A 15,031-nucleotide genomic window follows, 5' to 3' on the forward strand; every position below is an offset into this window, starting at 1 on the left:
TATAGGCGAGATCGGGAGTTTCGGAGATCGGCTAATATTTCAAAAAATAAAGTCCATAAAAATTCCCATCCTTCTAACATAAAAACACCAAAGTTATGGCATTTCCAATCAATCAGATGAAAGCTATAGAATATAGACGCCGGATCCCGTCCTTATACAAAATTTGTAGGCGATAGCTCTCAGTAGTTATACCTGGTACTTGTAGATTTTCAGACATACATATATGTAGATTAACTTTCTTACCGTTGTGTTCGTTTTGTATATAGAAATACTCTTCGTCATCGTGTTCCGTTTATAAATAAGTAAAACATGTGCTTAGTTCCATCAAAAAGCACCAACCGAAAAAAAGTCGGCAGACCAAAAAAAACACAAGTTGATGACACCAAATAGATGGGACCTAGGTGTAAACTAGTGGATAGGACAGATGGAGGCCAGGATTCCACTCGCCACACTAACAGGCAACAGCAGGGATAACTTTTTCGTTGAGCTTTCATTGGTTACCGGCTTATGGCTTCAGAATAACAAGAGGGTTGAAACGAGAGGGAAGACTGGAGAGTGATTTCACGGCCTCATATAATTTTAAAGTGTTTCCGTTTGTGGCTTAAACTACAGGAGCCGGGGACGAACGCCAACATGTCTGAATTTAAGCCAAAGTGACAAACACCGTCTTGCCATTCAAATATTCGATGAAAACTTAAATTTTAAACATGGAAATAAAACTAGCTTCTTAACGCTGCACTTTTATAAAATAAACTTGTATAAATATAAACCTGAAAAATTTAACTTATGCTGAAGAAACCTTCTAAGGGAGCGCTCAACCTCTCTTTTTGGCTGCCTGACATTTGCACCAAATCTGAAACGACAAAGCACAAGACAAAGAATTTGCAGCTGCTACTGCTTCTTGTTGCCCATGGCAATCTTCAGCAATATTCATAAAAACACTCGCACCGGTCGACTACGCCCCAGTCACTACACTCACTTCACTTGAATCCCAAGACAAGTGGATAAGCGTTGCCCAAAAGAGGTCCTCCTCCTTTCTTGCTTTTGCTGCGTCTCCTCCTGCTATCTCCTAGCGTAAGTAAACAACAAACATTTAAAACCACAGCATGGAAAAGCTCAAGAGTTACCTGATACCGAACATTCTAAGAATCTGTCTCGAGTACTTCACTTTTAGTCCGTTGTGGGAGCCGGATTTCAATCTTGTTACCATGGCTATTAACCTCCAAAAATGTTAATATATTAAGTTGAAATAATAAAAATCCTGGATAAAGGATTTTATTCACCTAAAAAACATTATGAATAATTATGAAAACAATAATTATAAAACACGTGGATAAATCTTTTGAGAAATGTGAGCGAGCTTAAACTTTAAAGATAAGGTCATTTCACTTCCCGTACGTGATTTTGGATCAATAGGTTTATTTATATTTCTGGAAGTTATAAAGATGTTACTTTGAATTGATTTTAAAAAAGTCGCATTTAGCATATTGGTGTATTGTAGTCCTAGTAGTGGTTTTTTTGTTTTAAAATTATGTTTGTTCCGTTGCTGAAAGTTTTTATTTTTTATTTTATTTTAACTTTATTAAAAGTAAAAATTATTTTTTTAAACTTTTGAACACGTACAAAAAAATAATTTGTAAAAATATATCTTTGATAGATTTTGGTTAATTGTTTTTTCTTAAAATATTATATTATTTCGCTCAAAGGCTGTCTTTTCTCCATGATAAAAAGAATTAAAAAATCCCTTTTTGGGCTCTATTCCAAACGTTATCATGATAACTTTTTCAGGAATGTCAGGAAAGTAAAACAAGAAAGGAAAGCTTACTTCGGGCGGAGCCGAAGTTGATATACCCTTGCAGTTAAAACCGGATATATATCGCAAACATCGGATATAGTTGGCCGATCTTTATGAAATTTGATAGGTTGGATGAACTGACCAAAACTAGAATCTGTACCAAGTTCCAGCTTTCTATCTTCAAAAACACAAAAGTTGGGTCAATTCCGATCTTTCAGTTATATGGCAGCTATAGGATATAGTCGGACGATCCTTATGAAATTTAGCCAAAAATAGCTCTCATGTCAAATTTGAACTCTCTAACTCTAAAAACACCAAAGTTATACCATTTCCGATCAATCAGTTATATGGCAGGTATAGGATATAGTCGACCGATCGCGGTCGTTCCGACTTATATACTGCGTGCAAAAGATGGAAGGGTGTGTGCAAAGTTTCAAGTCGATAGCTTCAAAACTGAGAGACTAGTTTGCGTAGAAACAGACAGACGGACAGACGGACAGACGGTCAGACGGACAGACGGACAGACGGACATGCTCATATCAACTCAGGAGGTGATCCTGATCAAGAATATATATACTTTATAGGGTCGGAGATGTCTCCTTCACTGCGTTGCACACTTTTGGACAAAATTATAATACCCTCTGCAAGGGTATAAAAATTCTTAAAAATGATAAATTTTAAAAATGTTATGCCACGATTAAGAATGTGCCATCACGAATTATCGGGATTCGGAGGTATACTTAAATATTTAGTTGGCACCATACAGCACTTTGAAACTTTTTGTTTATTTGCGACCTCAAGTTCAAATTAAGCCAATTAATTATACTGGCTTCTCTTACGAGTCCTCTGCCGAAATGTGTCAAGAAAATTAGCCCTATTACGCCTGTTGAATTTGTTCTGAACGAAAAAAAGAGTAAGAAAACTTTATTTTACCGATTCGAAGATTTGTTTCCCTTGCTTAATTAGGAATTTCATATATGTACGTGCATGTGTCGTGGCAGGCTTATGTGGTTGTTTAAATTTATATTAAAATTTTTTTCGTGGTTTATTTATCGTAACTGAAATAGCTTACACTTTAATAGTTAGATATAGTCCTATAGATTCAGACATTTGAAAATATATGAAATGTTAGATAGGCACTGTTTTGTTATATTGGAAAACGAAATGGAAATGTCACAAAGAAGCCTTATTTCTCAAAAGAATCTTTGTAAGATCCCTTCGGCAAGGGTATAGTGAAGAAGTTAACTAAATGCCAAAGCCAAGAGGTCAGAAAATGAACTAAATAAATCAGCTAGCGAGTAAGAGTGGTCCATACTCAAATTAAACCCAATGAACTTGCATAATAGCCACCGGCCCAGACCCGCTCGGCCAAACTTTCTTTTCCCCTCTTGGTCGCTGAGACAATACGGCGACATTAATTAAAGTAATTTATCATTTGTGGTCAGGACGGAGTGTAGACCGAAGACAAAGGAGCAGCTAGCACCGGCAGCCTTCGAATTGCCAGGAAGCTATATAAATATTTGCCTCTGTGACGAAAATGATACAGGATTCGCCGGAGAAAAAATGTACGTCGATAAAGAAGAGGAAACCGAACTGTTGGCATACCATATGGAAATCAAACCCAGCCACCGAACCAGCTCCCACCCCAAGCCGGCTAACCCTCCCCGAGCCATCCCGTCTCCATTAGGGGTTTGGGCACGAATGAATACGTGTCAGGCTTTAATCTTTTAGCACGCATCTTTGGCATTTTTATTGTAATTTGTTTCGATTTGTGTGTGTCGTCGTGTGGGAGCTCATGAAACGGAAAAGGTCCAACGGATCTCACGAAGATGGGAATGCCCTTACTAGAGGAAACACATGCCTCTCGGCCAGCGGCTTTCGTTTTCAGGGAAGCCCACGAGCAAGTCACGATACCTCTCCCGGATCCGTGGGCCACGGCAGCAGCAAAAACCAGATTCTCCCTGTCCGTAGGGGAATAAATTATGCGTGTAATTCAACATTTTATTTAATGAAAACCTAATGAAATGCAAAATGCTAACACAAATGAAATAAATTTTCCTCAAGTAGTCGACGGCTATACATTTGCTTTCCGTACACCCACACACCCGCCCACCCGCAAGCCTGATGTCCTGCTCTGTCTACTTGTGACGTTTCCAGGAAATTGATTAGGCGCAAAAATCGTTGTTACAGGGTGAATTTGTAAAGAGTGGCAGTGCGCCCGTGGGGCTGATTGGGGAGCGGGAGCTGCTGCACTGACTTTGATTAATAATGTGCGCTGTTAGCCAGGTACAAGCTATTAACTTATAAAGCCAGAGATTACTGGGAGAGTTTAAGGAGTCGGCAATAGCTGCAATTTTTGGGTAACTTTTTCTCTGATCTAGTATTTGAACCAGTTATAGCTGGCGATAAAGATTGTCCCTCTAATAAATAATAAGGGCATGTTCAAAAATAAAATGTTCTCGGATGCCATATAATAGTTCACTCTATATCAATTGTGTCAAAGGCGACGAGTTGTAAAATCCCGAATCTATTAGGATTATCATTGGATTTTCCCGCTCTCAGTCGAAAAACTTCCAACACAATTCAAAACAAATGAGGAAATTGGTCGAGGTTGTAGGTCGAATATAAAATACCCTTTTATGTAAAATAAAATTTTATGCTCTAAAATGTATTACTTATTAGAACTCACTAGAATTTGTACTTGTCCAATAATTAAATTTAATACTATGAGTAGGTTTAGTTTAGCAGCTGGGCGCAGCTGTCTTTGAGACTGGGAATCACATTCATTTCATTTTGTACAGAAATTTATTTACACACAGAGTGACAGAGGGAGGGGAGGGGAGTGATCCAGGGGAATGCGGTGTTGCAGCCACTTCCGCCGGAAACTAGCTTTTAACCCCATGAACGAATCTAGGCGGTAACATGGTGCTCGGCGCCCGGCTCCCGGCTCAAAGTTCCCAGCTCCCAGTCCTATCAAAGAGCTAGGATGCCGCCCGCCTCAGCTTTCTTGTCCAGCCCCAGTCGGTGCGTAATGAAAAATGCAAATTCCCAACGGCTAAATTCTAGCAAACAAGTAAAGCGACGCGCAGTTTCGTTTTTTCAGCTTTACACTGACAAAATCAATTCCGAAACTTTCAATATATTTTCTTAAAATGAGTTAAGTAGAGGTCCTTACTCTTCTTTCCTAAAGTTAATCCTCTTTCGATAGAAGGTGTTCCATTCCAGGTCCCTGCCTGTACCCGATTATTTTTTCTTTATTAAAAACTTTAATTGAGACGTCTTAATCGAATTATTTTCTTTATTTTGACGTCACAGATATGGTAAAATTTTCAGAAATTCATGTTTTAATTTTCATGTTTCGGTAAAATCCGATTAAAATAAATTCGAAACAGATCTTTTTTAAAGTCAAAAGAATAAATTCTTGGGGTTATCACTTTGAATAAGCAGTTTTCAGTTTAAAAATCTAATTGTATGTCCCTTTTTATATCCCTGAATTTTGTATCCCCTTTCTTGCCATTTACTTGAAATTATTATGTAAGACTGACCATCTTTTTTGGAAATTCTCAAAGTGTAAATAAATGGGCTGGCCTAGTCTGGCACTTTCCAAACCCTAACTCCGAGCTCCGTTCTTGGACGCTGCAGCTAGAGCTTCGCCAATTGCAGCTCCACCTCCTCCACGGCCTCGTCCTTCTGGCTTCATCGTCATCGTCATCCTCGTGGCCGCTCTCCAGCGTATTGTGTGGCAAATGACAGGAAATTTAAAAGGATGCCTTTGTGCTCATCCCTGGCTGCCCCTGAAGCTGCTGAAGGGAAAAACATCTGTGGCAGCAACAAAAACACTCACAATAACAAAGTGCTGTGTTTTATTCAGTTCTGCAGTCTATCCCGGTTGGGGCTGGCTTGGTTGGTTTGGCTCTTGTGTCTTGTGTCTAGCCCGCGGCCATAATTTCAGTGCTCAACTTGATAAGCAGCTTAACCCACCAGCGCCAACGCCAAGTCAAGCGGAGTCTGCCTCCCATTTGACCTGCCCCAATTTCGCTCTGCCTTGTCGCATCTCCCTAATGCCCATTGTGACTAGCTCGGTCCCATTGTTATGGTTTATTCGAGCCTTGACATTGTTTCCAAATTTTACACATTTTAATCAATTAGCTCCTGCACCAGAAACAATTCTTACCAACTCCGACCTACTTATATTTTGTTATATTTTATAAGAGATGTTATGAAGCCTTAGGCATTTTTCCACTTAATGTTAAGCCTCATTCTATTATTTATAAGATAGAAAGGCTATGAGGAGTTTTTAGGGGAGGTCAATTGTTATTTCATTATTATGGTAAAGCCTAGATTTAGGAATTCTATTACAAGTACACCTGCAAGAAATGTTTTTAGATTAGCTCCTATTAATGAGAGGATACAAATATTTATTACAAGTTGTAATGAAAAAATAATTACACAACTATTACAAATGCATTAAAATATTTTTGGACTTTTCCTTTAGACAAAAAAAAAATATGGTATGCTACACTAATTTCAATAAGAAATAAAAATTCTTTCATAGAAAAATTTTTTTTCCTATAATTTATAGAAGCTTCATATTAAATTTTCCCAATTTCCTGTGGTATGAAGGGGTGAACTTAAATTAAGACCCTGATCACAACCCAATAAGAAAAGTACTTTAATTTAAATTTAGCATGTATTTCTAATAAAGATCTATATACAAATCGGTTACTAGGCAAACTTGTCCCTCAGTTTTCAAGCTATCGAGATCATGAATCCAGAATCTGCATTCCAAATCAAGCCTTCTCTACTTTTCATGTAGTCTATACCAATAAATGACCGGGTCAGAGGGATGTATCCATACCTTTATTGCTTTAAGGTCTCAAAAATCCACTAGTCTATTCTACCAATAACCATAATCATGGTCGGTCTGTAAAACCAAAAAAAACTACCTAATTTATGAGAACTTAAATTCGCAATATTTCTTTTTATTTTTTTTGTGATTTTGGTTAACAGCGAGGGTTTTTGGATCCTTGAGGCCAGAAAGGTATATTAATATTGGGACAGGGAGGGGGAACAATATGAGGTATTTTCGGCAGATCTACTGAAGGTATATAGGGTTGTCCTAGTGGCGGTTTTCCCGGAGGTCTTTTTGTGGGTCCTACAGGAGGTAAAATTGTAGGTTTTCCAGGGGGCTTTATAGGTGGTCCTATTGGAGGTCTTATTGTAGGTTTTATTGAAGGTTTTATTGGAGGTTTTATTGGAGGTTTTGTTGGAGGTCTTATCGCGCCTCCTCCATTTCCACCAGATCCTCCATCCCCTCCTTTACCGCCAGGTCCACCGGTTCCTCCATTCCCTCCATGCCCTCCGGAACCTCCGGGTCCTCCAGACCCACCAGGCCCTCCAGACCCACCAGCTCCTCCAGGTGCTCTTGATTTCCAGAAACGAACATGATCATCGTAATATAGCAACGTGGTTGGAGGGTTGCAAGTTTTGGTAAGGGAATTCCAAATATGGTTGGGTCCGCAGGAATGGGGAACTGGGAGTGGGCCCATAGGCACAATGTTTGGCATCTTGTTAAACTATTCTGAAAATAAATTGGCATTGCCCCGCCTATATATAACCGAGAACTCTAAATATATTATTTTCAGTTGCGTAATGAACTTGTTACTTTAAAGCGTGAACTTTCCGGTATAATCGACGCTTTTCATGACTCAAATTTGTTTTTGGCTGCAGGCGAGCCCCTTGACTTTGGGTATATACATAGATAGGGACAGTTATTGCGAATGGCCTTTTTCTTTAGGGATACGCTATCCACCTGGTCCTTTATGGCTTAATGCTAAGTAATGCTTTTCCTAATTATAATTCTTCCATCGAGCATATGGGTGTAAGACATCAAATAACTTCTTATAATTTAAAAAAAAAACTATTTTTCCATACTTTGTAAAGGCAATTGTGTCCTTTGGAAGTGCAAGAGCTGGGAATAGGAAGAAGCTAATTTCATCGTCTCGGACGTGCCCTGGCAGCCGGAGAACAAAAGGGAGACACAATGGTTGAAGGGACAGGACACGGACCGGGACCCAGGACCAGACAATGTTGGTCGTCTTGTCTTGGCAATTAAAAAGAGTTGACATTATGCAAACTGAAGCGGGCGGAGATGACGTCGATGACGAGCTTAAGAAGGAGCAGCTGCCTATAAACTAAGCAACGTGAGTTTGCCTAAAATTATGCTAAGCCGTACCAGCCATGGCTAAGAAAAGCGCAACAGAGCTTTTGGACCCGACCAGCACCATCGCAGCAGCACCACCCCAGGAAGGACAAAGTAGTCAACGATGGCTGCCAGATCTTCGTCCTGCCGTTCCTTCCGCCCCTTTCCGGTCCGCGGCCCCCGCATAAGTACTTAAGGCTACAAAGTAGACTTTTGCATGCAAGCGCATGCTGCAGCGGGCGCCGGCAACTTTGTGTTCTTTTGAGGGGACGGTGGGAGAGGCCGATGGAGCCGATGGTGGGGATGGAGCCGGTCTATCGACAGCTTTAAACGGCACACAGCATAAATAATTTTCAATTTTTTCCAAGCAATTTTGCAGAAAAACTTACAAAGTCGGCAGCACTGCGCCCACCCACCGAAAAGACGACTTTTCCTTCACTCAGCTGAAGGAGCTTTAAATGAGTTGCACGGTGAAGCTCCGGATCCGGGAGCCGGGTCCTCGATGCGACCCTCGAGGAGTCGCTGTTGCTAAAGAAGGATGTTTACCCGACTCTGTCAGGGAATGCTCAACAAGTCCCCCTCTCCAAGTGACACTGAGACGCTCACAAGGATGCTCTACCTCAGACTTCCAAACGGCCTCAATTGTGTTTCGATTTCCTCGGCTCGCAAGACCTCGACTGGCACGGGCCCACAGCTGCTTATGTGTCCTGGGTAATTGACTCGCACAGCATTCTGCATTGTTGTCACGCATTCTCTCTTGCCCGTGTGCCTGTGCGACCGAGCCTGGACCTGGACCTCGTCCTCGCGATGGATGTGGTCCTGAGGAATATGCAAATCTAAGTTGTCGCCAATTCGAGTCCTCCACTTGGGGAGGCGACAAAACTAGCGCGCCAACTAGCCAAACACTTCCGCTGGGCGGAAGCATAAAACAACTCGACAGCGGAAGTTGCAAAGGCTATTGCTCCCCCTCGCACACGGCTTCCACCCCGGGCCTGGTGTTTATGATTGCCGGCGTCCTGGAAAGCTACTCGAATATTATAATTATTATTTTACGGCTGGGACGGGCGGGCCATTGCGTGCGGCGTTGCACGTGAGCTGTTTAGCCAAAAAAGTGTTAAATAGCCGTGAAATAAGAAGGAATAGAGACTCTTAAGTTGAATACCCTTTAAGAAACAAATAACACTGTTTTTGGATAGAACAACGTTGTCATGATTACCGTGCAATCATTGTGCAATCACACACCATTAAAAAAGGGATACTGTTTTGTAAATATACTCGACCAATATATGCAAAAAGGAAAAAGAGTTTCTAAAAGTACCGGGTATCATATACCTCACACTAGGCACAGATGGTTCTGATTATTTTCAATAACTATTGTTCTTGTTTCGAAGCTTTAATTTCAGCTACATAATCTCATCTTTGCTAATCAACTTTTATGATCCTTATAAGTGCAGAGTATGAACTAGGCGTGTGTTTTATAATTTAATGAATATTGCATTCACGTACCGCATATATAAGAAGGACACAAAACTTGCGGAGGTGTTTACGAGGCCAGGCAATTAATTTAACGGCGGTCTCAAGTCACGCCAGCGATAGCCCATAACCGAATTTATGGCCTACAACAGTTTTGTCAATAACTTTTACACTCGGCCCGCTGCCCCACCCGGTTGTCGTGGTTGCTGCTCCTGTCCCACCTAATATGGCCTGCACTTCATTAATCCGGAGCTCACAGTTAATGCCATGCATGTCAAAGCAGCAGACAAATGCCAGGCCCCTCCTAGCGCCCGGAGCCTGGCATCGTGGCAGTCCTGGAAGAGCTGGTAGTACTGGCTGCTGGCTGGGCTGGCAAATTTATGAGCCACAGCAAAATGCAACTGCCAAGGCAGCATATCAAATTATATGGGCGACCACAAAAAAGCAGCAGAGTGTGTGGAGCAGAGGAAGGAGCGCCGCTGGCAAGACCCTGCATAAATTCTGATGAATCACTGCACCTGTCGGCTGCCGGAGAGCAGCCGCCACGACGGCTGGCTTGCCGAAAATGCATCCCCGTAATAGGGCATCTAATAATAAATTTGGCTCGAGCAACAAACGAACGCGCAACAAAATTTCACAGAATGCATAATTCAAAATAATTCAAAACACAACGAATGGCGACCCCCGAGGGAATCCTCTTCTGTGGCCCAGGTGAGCGGTCCGGAATCAAAACCCGCATATGGGTAATTGCGTTGCCATCTTCCTTTCCTCAGTCGTAAGCCAGGCAATTTACGCGGGACGAACCAACTCGATTCTCTTCAACACTTTAACATTTCTCCGGGAGTATTTTCCCGCCAGAGCCCCAATTACGCATATTTGTTGAAGGATCAGAGTAATGGCTGACGTGGTGCGGAAGACAGTAGGAGGCTTTGGACCGCTGCCACCCCCCTCGCCACCGCGATGTACTTACGGAATAAAAATTTCCAACAATTCAATATCATTTTTATTTGCGAAGCCATAATATTGAATTTCGCCCATCTCAGTGCTGTTTATCCGGCTGCCGCGCGGCTCGAAGGACCTCCCTCTGTAAGCGCACAAACATATAACTTTTCACTCAATTATACACAACAATAAATATTGGATACAAACAAACACGTGGATACTTTATTTAATAATAAACTCCCCTGGAAACCACACTCCACTTCCCATATTCTTCCGACGGCTCCTGCCGGCCGGGCATCCTTGCTTTTCACTTAATATGCATTAAAGTGCAATTCATATTTATTTGTGCAATTTTTTCACATGCCTGCGACCCGAGTGCCTCTTCCATTTCGCCTCATTCCGTTCCGTTACATTGGAGGCCAGGGTTCTCCTCGTTTTCGCTAGGCTCGGAGGCATACAAGAATGCTGCCACCAAACGTCAAAGGATTCTCCAGGTTTTTCCTGGTTCGGTTCCTCGTACACACTTACAGCCATTTCGGAAGGAATATTCCTGCTTCTGACCTGGATCCATTAGTTTGATTTGATACAAGCACTTTCTTTGAGTCGGGTTAACTCAAGGCGGAGTTCTGCAAAGGAGCCAGAGATGGAAGTGACGTCAACTTTTACTGAAAATATAACTTCAATTTTATCCAAAGGGCTGTAATTGTACTCCTAACGATACCTTTGATTGGAAGTTTAGTAATATTTTTGCGGAGCTGCGGTGGTATTAATAGTATATTATTAATATTAATGGTATTAATAGATATATTTATAAATACAAAATGTATGCAGAGCTACAAAACCAAAATAAACAGTAATACTATTTTAGACAAGAAAGGAAAGCTAACTTCGGGCGGAGCCGAAGTTTATATACCCTTGCAGTTAAAACCGGATATTTATCGCAAACATCGGATATAGTTGGCCGATCCTTATGGGAATAGGAATATATAATCCAATTTATTACAATACAAAATCTAAAAAAAGTCCCAAACTTCTATCTTCAAAAATACGAAAGTTGATATTTCTACCAAATACCATTTCCGATCGTTCAGTTATATGGCAGCTATGGGATATAGTCGGCCGATCCTAATGAAATTTGGTAGGTTGGATCAACTGACCAAGAATTAAATCTGTACTAAGTTCCAGCTTTCTATCTTCAAAAACACGAAAGTTGGGTCATTTCCGATCGTTCAGTTATATGGCAGCTATAGGATATAGTCGGCCGATCCTTATGAAATTTGGCATGTCGTATTATTTTGCCGAAAATAGCTCTCATGTCAAATTTGAACTCTCTAACTCTAAAAACACCAAAGTTATACCATTTCCGATCAATCAGTTATATGGCAGCTATAGGATATAGTCGGCCGATCCGGGCCGTTCCGACTTATATACTGCGTGCAAAGGAAAGAAGGGTGTGTGCAAAGTTTCAAGTCGATAGCTTTAAAACTGAGAGACTAGTTCGCGTAGAAACAGACAGACGGACAGACAGACGGACAGACAGACGGACAGACAGACGGACAGACGGACAGACGGACAGACGGACAGACGGACAGACGGACATGCTCATATCAACTCAGGAGGTGATCCTGATCAAGAATATATATACTTTATAGGGTCGGAGATGTCTCCTTCACTGCGTTGCACACTTTTGACCAAAATTATAATACCCTCTGCAAGGGTATAAAAATATTTCGATATATGCACTTAAAATATCACGTATACGCCACATTACAAATGTTCTATATGTTAAGAATCGAACTTCTAAATAAACAGTAGATGAAAATAAAATGAATAATTGATCATTTAATATTATTAATTAAATTAATCTACAACTTTTGAATTTTTTAATAAGGTAAATTAGCAATTATTTGTCAAAAATAACTTAAGAAATAATAGTGAAATAAATTAACATAACTAGTTTTGAAAAACCGTAATAACATATAATACATAATTTTATCAGAAATGTATATAAATGCAAAAAAGGATTCTCTTAAGCTCCTTAATCCTAATGAATATTGTAGTCTTGACAATTAATATCTGTGTAGCGTTATCAGAGGCCGCTCACTGGTGCTTTCGATCGCCTAGCTGATTCATCCTTACGTTACCCTTTCCGAAACTGGGTGGCAAAAATTACAAGTTCCCCGGCTCCTCCGCCCATCCCATGACCCTGCATGAGCTATGCGCACGCATAAACAATAAATAAGGCTTCATAATTTTCCTTCATTGAACTTGCCGAACCACTGTCGGCCTCCTTGGCCCACTCCCCCCCGGTGACCCCAAGTCCCAGCCTCTGATCCCCGACCTCCAACCCACTGCTTCATCAGGATGCCGCTGCTGGCATACGTCCCGCATTGTTGTCATTGGAAACCCGGAGAGTCTGGCGGAGCGTCGGCCGCAGTCCATTGTCGATCCGTGGGCCGTGCCTTGCACTGGAGTCTGTAGTTGCCGTTGAATCCTGGGAACGTGCTTTTATCGTAATCCTTTGAATTTCGTTGCAATAATTCCACTTGAATGTTTATTTGTGTATACAGCACCACGCCCATACCGCTTAAGCCGTGAGGTGGCTGGCAGGTTGGGGCAGCGGCGCAGGAGAGCTGGGATGGGAGCGTACATAAGGTTATTGTTTGCGTCATGGGCGTCAGTTTAAAACGCACTGTGCCATCGCCTTGGACTCATCGGCCGGGCTGCCTGCTGCCGTGTAATCTTAGCCATTTGCTTGTTCTCTAGGGGGATGGGGACTGGGGCCAATAGTCAGTAGTCGGTAGTCGAGTATCCGCAAATTGGTCAAACGACAGGTGGCCTCCTCCAGGGAAGCAGAAGCAGGGAGACAGGAAAAGAAAATGCGGGGACTAGAGAAATAAATCCATAAATTTGTTGCCATCGTTCTTCGAATTTCGAATCCGTAAGCCATTGATTCTTTTTCCATTAGTGACAGCCGGAATCGGTGTTCGGGTTATAGTAGTTTTCTCTTCTTTATCCGGCTCTGTAGTGTCTTCGCCTGGCTGTCAGGTGAGTGGTGGACGTTCCCCATCCCATTCAATTGGCTGGGCATTAATTTTAACATTGTCCTGCGACTGGAGGCCGACTCTTAGGCAATCGGCATGCATGTAATTAAAACGGGTTTAAGTACGCCCTGCAGTCGCTATTACTTCGATATCCCCAGGCCCCGGGTCTGGCGAGATTTAAGCTTGAAAATTCGAAATTCGGCAGGATCCCCAGTCGTTTAAGCCCCGCCGCCTAAGAGTGTTCATTTTTCGATAGCTCCAAAGTAGCTTAGTTATCTGCCGGCCCTGCCAGTCGTGTTCGCCCACTCTGCCTCTGCAGCATCCAAACAGCTAGTATATGTAGTCGTATAATCCAAGTCAAGCCTAAGCAAAGCGCATTCCATGAAAGTTGGCTGTTGCTGTTGGCTCGCCAGTAGTTGGGCCGAGCAAATTAACAAAACAAAAGCCATGCCCCAACAATGGGCGGCCCTGCCCCCAGCTTTATTCCAACTTACAGCCCCTTTTCCAGTTTTCACTGTTGGCTCCCTGGCCTTCCCGGTCGCTCTAGCCGCTTTTGCGGATGTTGGCAGTTGGCGAAACAATCCAAATTCAAATACAAATAGACAGTCGGCCAAATACCAGAGCGAAAGCGAAGGCCCGGGCCTTGGATGTGGGCCGATCGAAACTGAATGCCTGAATTTATGCAGTGTTCGGTTTGTTATTACCAACCAAGTCATGGTTGCATAGCCATAATGGTGGAACTGGGGGCAGGGGGAGCTCAACTGCAGTAGCTGCCCCAGCAGCTCATTTCCTTCGATGAATGTGGAGCGGGCCTCCGTACCACTTGGCAGTTGCACTGCGAAAATGAATCACACAATGTTTTAGGAACCACCATATGAGGTGGACATCCTAAGTCTATTCTTTCAGTAATAGATTTTTGTCAAAAAAATAATCTCATTTTGTGTTTATTGTATAGTTTCCATTTATGTAACTCTGGTTTAAGGCGATTTGGAAAAAATGATCAGCAAAACCGAAACTAATTTTAACAAAACTTTCTTTTAAATTGTCGCGGGAAACTGGCGGATTGAAGGTGTATATCTAAATAAAACATATAATTTACTAGTTAGGACTAGCTTTAAACATCTCTTTAAGGTAAATGCCATCTTAAAGTTGTTCAAAGTTTATTTGATATTTGGGGATTCAATTTACAAAATGGATATACTACATCAGAGCGAAGATTCAAAAGCTGTTAGATGGGACTCCACTGAGTTCTGAGTTGAAACTGGTTATATTTATACAAGTGACTTACGAAGAAACCTTCATGGGAATCTTAAATCTAAGAAGGTAATACTACTTATCAGTAGACCAACCAAGTGGCGTACGCATTTTTATGTTCGGCTTTAAGTGATCGGTCATCAAACTACTAGTAGAATTTAATAATTCTACTAAAGGGTTCGATCCCTTGAACTCCGTCTTTACAATTTTATTAATACTGTGTTAAAAAAAAAAATATTAAAAGCCATCATATTATATTTGGGATGATAACAATCTTTTAAAACTCGTATTTTAAAATTTCAATACTATAGCTAATGGTAA

The 15,031-nt window shown here is 41.6% G+C and overlaps 1 long non-coding RNA gene across 2 annotated transcripts; it reads right to left on the reverse strand.

Moving 5' to 3' along the window:
* Positions 1–5,029, reverse strand: LOC138926345 (uncharacterized). Of its 2 annotated transcripts, XR_011442824.1 has the most exons (4): positions 4,971–5,029; positions 1,128–1,283; positions 980–1,069; positions 1–853 (listed from the first exon to the last, which is right to left on the reverse strand). It is a non-coding gene; the product is annotated as an uncharacterized lncRNA (long non-coding RNA). The 2 variants fall into 2 exon arrangements; XR_011442823.1 differs by having other exon boundaries at positions 1–1,069.
* Between the last annotated feature and the right edge of the window lie 10,002 nt (positions 5,030–15,031).

This window comes from Drosophila bipectinata, chromosome 3L (genome assembly GCF_030179905.1).
Source record: "Drosophila bipectinata strain 14024-0381.07 chromosome 3L, DbipHiC1v2, whole genome shotgun sequence".
Classification (NCBI taxonomy): domain Eukaryota; kingdom Metazoa; phylum Arthropoda; class Insecta; order Diptera; family Drosophilidae; genus Drosophila; species Drosophila bipectinata.